General features: G+C 39.5%; 1 protein-coding gene across 3 annotated transcripts in view; it reads right to left on the reverse strand.

Annotated features, from left to right (window-relative positions):
* Positions 1 to 6,910, reverse strand: part of LOC102230202 (A disintegrin and metalloproteinase with thrombospondin motifs 10-like) — a 54,810-nt gene extending 47,900 nt beyond the window's left edge. For 2 of the 3 annotated variants that reach the window (XM_005803903.2, XM_023339184.1), the window contains exon 1: positions 6,818 to 6,910. The gene's annotated coding sequence lies outside the window, so the exon portion shown is untranslated. Of the gene's footprint in view, positions 1 to 1,704; positions 1,864 to 6,817 lie in introns of all 3 variants that reach the window. The other variant, XM_023339185.1, reaches the window with a different exon arrangement.
* Between the last annotated feature and the right edge of the window lie 284 nt (positions 6,911 to 7,194).

Here is a 7,194-nt window from a genome sequence, read left to right on the forward strand (position 1 = left end):
TTCACACAAACAAAAAGAAAAGAACCAACAGCTCTGTCCAGGCACGTGCACCGGAAAGAGTGATTACAAAAGAAGGCAAACTCTGAATCCATAAACAGAGTTTGAAGTGGGTATTATGTTGAAGCTTCTGGGGTAAAATTAGCTAATTTGAGAGAAGCAGCAGGATGCCATCACCGCCAGGCTGGCGGCCTCTGATGTTTGGTTGTATGGCTGAGTGACTTGCTGGCAGCCGGCCCGAAACTCCTAATTGGACAGCATGTCAGGAGCTGATGGTATGTGTGCCTATATGGAGCTTATTCACGCCTCAAACGAGTACTGTACTTTACTCTGACTTCTACCTTCATGGGAAAAATCCTCTTCCCATGAGTGATTCGACAGTAAAAGAAAAACAAACATTATTCAAGACTGAGTGGATTTTAAAACCACCCTCAGCAGTAACAACTAGAAGAAGCCATTTTCTTTATGACTTTATCAATCTCTCATATTGCTGTGAACAAAGTTTTGCTCACTCTTCTTTACAAAATTACTTCAGTTTATCGGAATTTGTGAAAACATGTTTCTCCACAGGTTTCAACCAGATTGGGGTCTGAACTTGCCACTACAATGAGTCTTTTTCAGCGGTTCTGTTATTGATTTTCTGCTGTGCTCAATGTCTCAATGGTGACCCAATTTGGCCTCACATTTGTCTCAAAAATATTTTAGTATACAGGGTACTGAGTCATACCTAATTTAGAGAGACTAAGTAGTCTAACAGTCATGCTTTAGAACTGTGGCAGGATGTTGGAGTACAACGAGAACATGCAAAGAGTCAAACCCAGGACCTTCTTGATGCAAGGCAATGGTGCAACTACCTGGGCCACCCAGAAATATTAAAAACATACCTGTAAAATAGTGTATGAATATTTTAGAATTTGCCTCAAAAAGCAACCTTGAGTCTCAGTTATTCATTAATTTGATTCATTATACATAATAGGGTCTAGAATGAACTCTTTTCGATTAGTTAATTACATTGATTTTAACGTGTTAAAAAAATTAATTAAAACTTTTTACAAGCAAACGTCCCGAACCGGAACCTTTGTGTTGTGTTTCCGGTACGCTTGTAAATCTGACGCACAAGCAAAATCTGCAAAAAACAACAGACGACAAAGCCGCTTTTCTTGGCCCACTTTGGAGTTAATTTTTGCATCAATACACGATCTGATAGGACAGTAGAGTGGGAAAGACTATTGCTGAATTCAAATTGTGCTAAAAGGATTTAGCCTAATTTGAAGCTATTAGAGCCGAAAGTAGCATCTCAATGCTAAACACGTAGCAGCTAACGCAGACGTCCACAATGCTAATGTCAGTGTCCACGTTTCTAAAGAAGTATTTTTCAAATTAGATATATTAATAACTCCTGAAACAACTGAAGGCTGGATGGGAATAAACTAAATTTATTGAGCTCATATGCATATTTACTCAATAATTAAGAAAGAATAAGGGGTTTTGAATTTAAAAAGTTGAATTTCTTTGTTGATAGTTTTAGATTTATTAATTACAGACCTGGCAATTAACTCAATTACCATTCATGTCAACCAGATATTTCCTCTGACTTTTTAACAAACCATTTAATGCCCTTCTCTCAGACTTGTTTTTTTAGCTGACGAGGCAATTTTTAGCCAAAACGTTCGGCTCCTGCTGTCATGTGGTCAAAAAACTGCCCACCTTCCTTCCCGGCTCCCTTCGAGCCGTTTGGGGATTCAAAAGCGAGCAGAGACGCCACACTGGCCCGGATGGCTGGCAGCTAACCAACTGCAGCCAAAGGTAATCAGAGGCAGATGGGAAACCTTTTGGTGATGATAGCAGAGGGGAACAAATTCCCTCCTGAAAAGAGGAAGAAAAAAAAGTAAAAACAGGTACCTTAAACCGAAAGTTGAGGAATTGTGAGAAAAGCGTCTCCTGCTTCATGTCAGGAGTAATGTGTAATGTGCAGCAGATACAGGCTAATGGGTCTTTGTGCTGTTGCAGCGTCCCTCATAAGCAGAACAACTAAAAAACTCCCTCTCTCATCCCCCTCCCTCTGGCCTTTTCCCAGTCATTTCCTGCGAAAGAGCTAAACTCCCCTCCATTTTCATTACTCCTCCTCCCCGCTTACAATTTATTGTTAACGTATTAAAGTAGGCTGCTTGATATCAAATACTTTTCATTACCACTAACTCTCCTGGTGTTTATTTAAACCCAGGAAGGAGGGAGGAGGAAAGGACCCCTGGTCTGACCCTAAGAGCTTTTTAAAGCAAAGCCCCTCAGAAATCCCCCACAACAACAACACGCAAGCACTTTCCTGCACCATTTCCACCTATGAAATATTACTCCAGATATAATTGAGAGTGGGCTGTCATGCAGAGGTGACGGCGCTGTACATCTTCCTGCGGTGTGTTGTGCAAAACCTTCCCTCTGGGCCGTATCATTTTTGTGAAACAAAAACGCATGTTTGTCAGCAGGCCAAAGCGACAAAACTCTCCACTCCGTGTTTTGCTTGGATGAGCTGCGAAAAAGGAGCGTACAGCTGCGGCCGTGGCCAGCAGGGAAAGTGGTCTGGGCTGCAGACAGGCCACACAGCCTCCAACGCTGTCGCAGCTTGCAGGGCAGAAAAGAAAAGGCTTGTTGTTAGAAAGACGGAGAAAAGCTGGACGTAGGTGGGCCAAACTATAATGCAATGAAGCCAAAACATCTTCATGATCATCTTCTTGGTTAGCAGTGTGTGATGCTTTTCACACTTAAAGGTGACCTATTACGTTATCTTAAACAGGTTAAGACAGCTCTATGGGCTATAAAAAAAAACAGGTTCATTACATTTTTTGGACAAAATCATTCTGGGATACTGAGATTTTAGCTTAGTTTTAATTTTTGCTGTTTTTGTGCCTCTTCTCACTTTGAATCCAAATAAACTGCTGACGTCCACGCCTCCCAGCTCAACGTTTACACTCGCATGTGAAAATGGCCGCAAACAGATGCGCATTTATACAACCGTACATTTTGAAAAGCATTAGTAGAGCCTCCTGCACAACAAACATGAATACAGCAAGTGGTTTCTGGATGTTAAGTCAAGAACTAAACACCAAATGTTCTGGAGCTCTGGATGCTAGGTGACGTGTGGAGCTCCACTGGGGTTGCTAGGTAACAGTCTGGGCTTCTCTGGGGTTGCTAGGCCACGAGCCGTACCTGTTGATTTGTGACGTTACATTCAAGCGGTTTTTGAAGTTATTCATTTTCCAGACACCAAAAAACATAAACTTATCACTAAAAAACAGCTGGGTGGTTCTTTTTTAAAGCGCTGGCTGTTTTTAGAAGCAGTAGAGACCCAAAAAGAAATACAAAAACGTACAAAATGCAAGTTTTGTATAATAGGTCCCCTTTGAAGCTTTTTCCTTTAAATGCTGGAGCTAATTATGATGTCCTTGTCTTTAGCTGCTGCCAGGGAGAGTAGAGCTATCCGAAACCAAAGTACGCTAATCAAAGCCATATGACCGGCTCAAAGTAAAGTCTGTGTGGAGTGAACAGATGCTAAGTGTCCCACAGCTTAGCTCCGAGAGCAGCACTCTCCCCCAAACTGCCTCCACTTTGATCAGGGAGTAGCTCATGAATCAGTTTTAGGTTCAGTTTATTATTTCATTAAACTGGCAGTCATTTTTAATAGGACTTTGGGGTTGGGAGGGGATCAAATGGCTCGTAAGTCCAACGTCATAATTCTGCTTTCATTATAGAAATATGAAGTCTAGAATCAAGAGAATCTTCATGTTTAAAAGAAAACCCAAACAGGTGAGAGAGAAAGCTACATCTCAGACTAAACTCTCTGTCTGCCACAAAGACAGAGAGAGAGAAAGAGGCCTGGCATTCCTTTGCAGATTTCCCCAAATAAACAGAGTGCAGATGAAAAGTGGGAACGTAAACAGGCGGGAGAGCCTCGGATGTGCTCCCCTCGCTCTGAAAATGTGCCTCTCGAGTCTGAAACAATATTTAGTGAGAGAGAGAGAGAGCTGACTCAACACAAAGCGAGCGAGCCAGCAGTGAAGGGAACAGAGCGCACAGATAGCAGCAGAGGGTTTTCTTACTCTGCCTTTTAAATGCTCTGAGGCAGTGATCCAAAACTGCAAATATGCACAAAGTGACTGTCACAGATAGAACAGGAAGCTCCTCATGTTTAGCATAGTTTCATCAGTATCACTATAAAACTGATGATCTAAGTAGGGCTGAAACAATTAGTCAGAACAATTGTGATTAATCAATTCTATAAATAATGGTCAACTAATTTAATAATTGATTAATCAAAAAAAGTCAATTTTCTGAAAGAACAACAAGCTCAGATTAGTAATTAGGCCAAAACTGTGCAAACAATATCTACACATTTTGCATTTAAGGTAAAAAAAAAACAAACAACGTATTTGTCTGTGCTATCCCTGACGTTTTAGCTTCACCTGAAATTTTTATCCATTAATGAAAAAAAATTGTCAAAGTCCAGAGCCTTTCCCATGTCAATGTTAGAAGTATTTCTTTAGCAGATCCATACTTTGCAACAATATCTACTTGTATTTTATGGAACAAAATTTTAAAAGGATTTTTTCTTTGCACCTTTTAATGTATTTCAAATATTGTACAAAAAGGCTTAAATGGTGAATTGAAAAATCTGCAGAATGTGCCATTTTTTAAACAAATCAGGTGTCAAAATAATTAATTACTAAAATGACTGTTAGTTGCAGCCCAAGATCAAAGTTGTCAGCAACTTTAAAAACAGTTTGAGTCCACTTTTTTCCCCGTAATGTTAATAGTAAATATGAATATTTTGGATATTCTTGGAACAAAAACGCAAAAGCTTCTTAATAAATTAGAAAATCTTCAAAAATGTAGTTGAATTTTCTTATTTAATTCAAAATATAAAGGTTATATACCAGTAGGTATTAAATTTATCACCTACAGAGCGATATGTGAAACCATTATTTAAAAACTTGAATAATCAAAACCCCAAAATATTACATAAGGCCAACAAAAAAGGGATTTTTATGTAATTTTCTGTCCTACACAAAATTATGGACGAGAGTGTTGCATCTAAGCATGCTAATTAAAAGTTGAGTGGAAGGAAAACATGTGGTAGAAAAAGCTGTACAAGGAGCGACGCCTTGAGGAAACTGAGAATCAAAACCTTTTCAAGTGTTTGGGCAAGTTTCACACCGAGTTGTTGACGATACAGTAAATCATGAAGCAGGAATGTTTTAACATAAAGAAAGCTCAGCAGAAAGCCCTTCTGCAGTGAAGTTGGTGGTACTGTTGCCTTGCAGCAGGAAGAATGGAAGGTTTTTCTGCATCGAGTTTGAATGTTCTCCCTGAGGTTCTCAGGGACTTTGTGTCGCTCACAGTTTTTCAATTTTTTAATTGTAAAAAATGTCCTGCTCTTAACCAACCTAAAGCTGTCACAGAACAGCTGTATCTGTACTGAGATTAGATTAGTCACTAAAAGTCATCAGGCAACTTCTGAAGGTAATTAGTCGAGCTCGTTTGCACACCGCACTTTTCAGTTTTTTATTTGCAAAAACTGTTTTAAATCATGTAAAATGTTCATTCCGTATCCCACTTTGTGTTGAGTTTTCTCACTAAATTCCAGATTTACTTGAGCAACTTTTTGAAAAAATGTACTTAAGAGTATTTTCACTAAGCTGTACCTTTTACTTTAACTTGAGTAACATTTCTGTATTTTCTACCTGATGAATGAAAAACAAATATGTAAACATAAATTCACCAGACATTAGACACACAAACCTGCAGTTTTTGTAAAAGTTTCATACGTTTTTTATTGAAAGAAACTGTGTTGGAAAAATTTTTTTTTGCCTGATTTTGTTATTTTTTGTTACTTATATGAATTATTGTCATCTTTGTCCTTAAAATAACAAAATTTCCACTTAACTTTATATTTTGGTCCATCTGATAATGGGTTTTTAAATATTAAAGATAAGTAATCAAATTACCGTTGTTTTTCTTTTTTACTCTAACTTGAGTAATTCTTTAGATGTCTTTTGCTTTTACTTGAGTAAAAATATGTTGAAGTAGTGCTACTCTTACTTGAGTATAATTTTTGGATATTCTGCCCACCCACTAAACTCCAATGTGACAAAATGTGGAAAAGTTCAAGGGGTGCGAATACTTTTCCGACCCACTGTACATATAAAATGTATCATTAAGACCTAAAACAAAATCTGCAAAAGCAGCACTGATTGAACCAAAAGGATGAGCTTGACTTAAAAACGTAACTGTGTTGCACATCTGTGAACTACCTGGGATGAAGTTACATAAGCTCTGCATGCAGAATGTAAAAGTTGGCTGTGATGACACCGACATGTCCATTGTAACTGGATTTAGTGCTTTTATTTTTGCAGAACTGCGAGTTGCTCCCCCACTCGGTGAAGGAAACAATGCCAGCCTTCAGTTACCTGATGGCAGCTGACAGCCACATCATCCACTGACCGGTAAAAGACGCATAAGCCTGCCCTGTCATCAGCCACCGAGGCGACCAAAAAGCCTAAATATACTCCTGAGAAAAAGAAGACTCCTTTAGGAAATGAAGACTGAGTCCAAAGAAAAGCACTTGTGCATTTTATGAAACTAGAGAACACACAAAATCTTGATGAAAGACATGCAAAGCTTAAGCAGGAACAGTGCTGCAGAGGCAGCAGAGGTAAGAGTTGAGAACTGAGTCCTGCCAGCATCAGTCCTGCTCCCCCCCACCTTGATCTGTGCATGAAAGAAGAGAAGAAAAGAAGGGAGCAGGAGCCGGACCGCCTGGTCTTACCTGCCCGTGTCCCCTTGCAGGAGAGTCTGGTGAGAGTCTGTCCTCTGTCGCCCTGCAGCCGAGCGGAGAGGAGGCGGCGCCGGCGGCGGCAGACTAAACCTCGGCTCCTTTAACTTTACAGAACCAGAGAGCCGAGAAAGTTTAGTCAAGCTGCCCCGAAGCACAAACAGGAAACAATTCCACGTCCTTTCAGAATAAAGTTTGAGTTCGTCATTAGAATGTAAACCAGAAATGAGAGATAAAGATTACTTGTGTAAAGCTGCAGTATGTAGCTTTTATTTTAAAAACTATGTTTTTTAATACTCCCTGAGCTACTACTGCTACATGAAGAAATGCAACCCTCCCAACCAAAAACAACCAATCAGAAACAGGAGAAG

Source organism: Xiphophorus maculatus, chromosome 9 (genome assembly GCF_002775205.1).
Source record: "Xiphophorus maculatus strain JP 163 A chromosome 9, X_maculatus-5.0-male, whole genome shotgun sequence".
NCBI classification, from domain to species: Eukaryota; Metazoa; Chordata; class Actinopteri; order Cyprinodontiformes; family Poeciliidae; genus Xiphophorus; species Xiphophorus maculatus.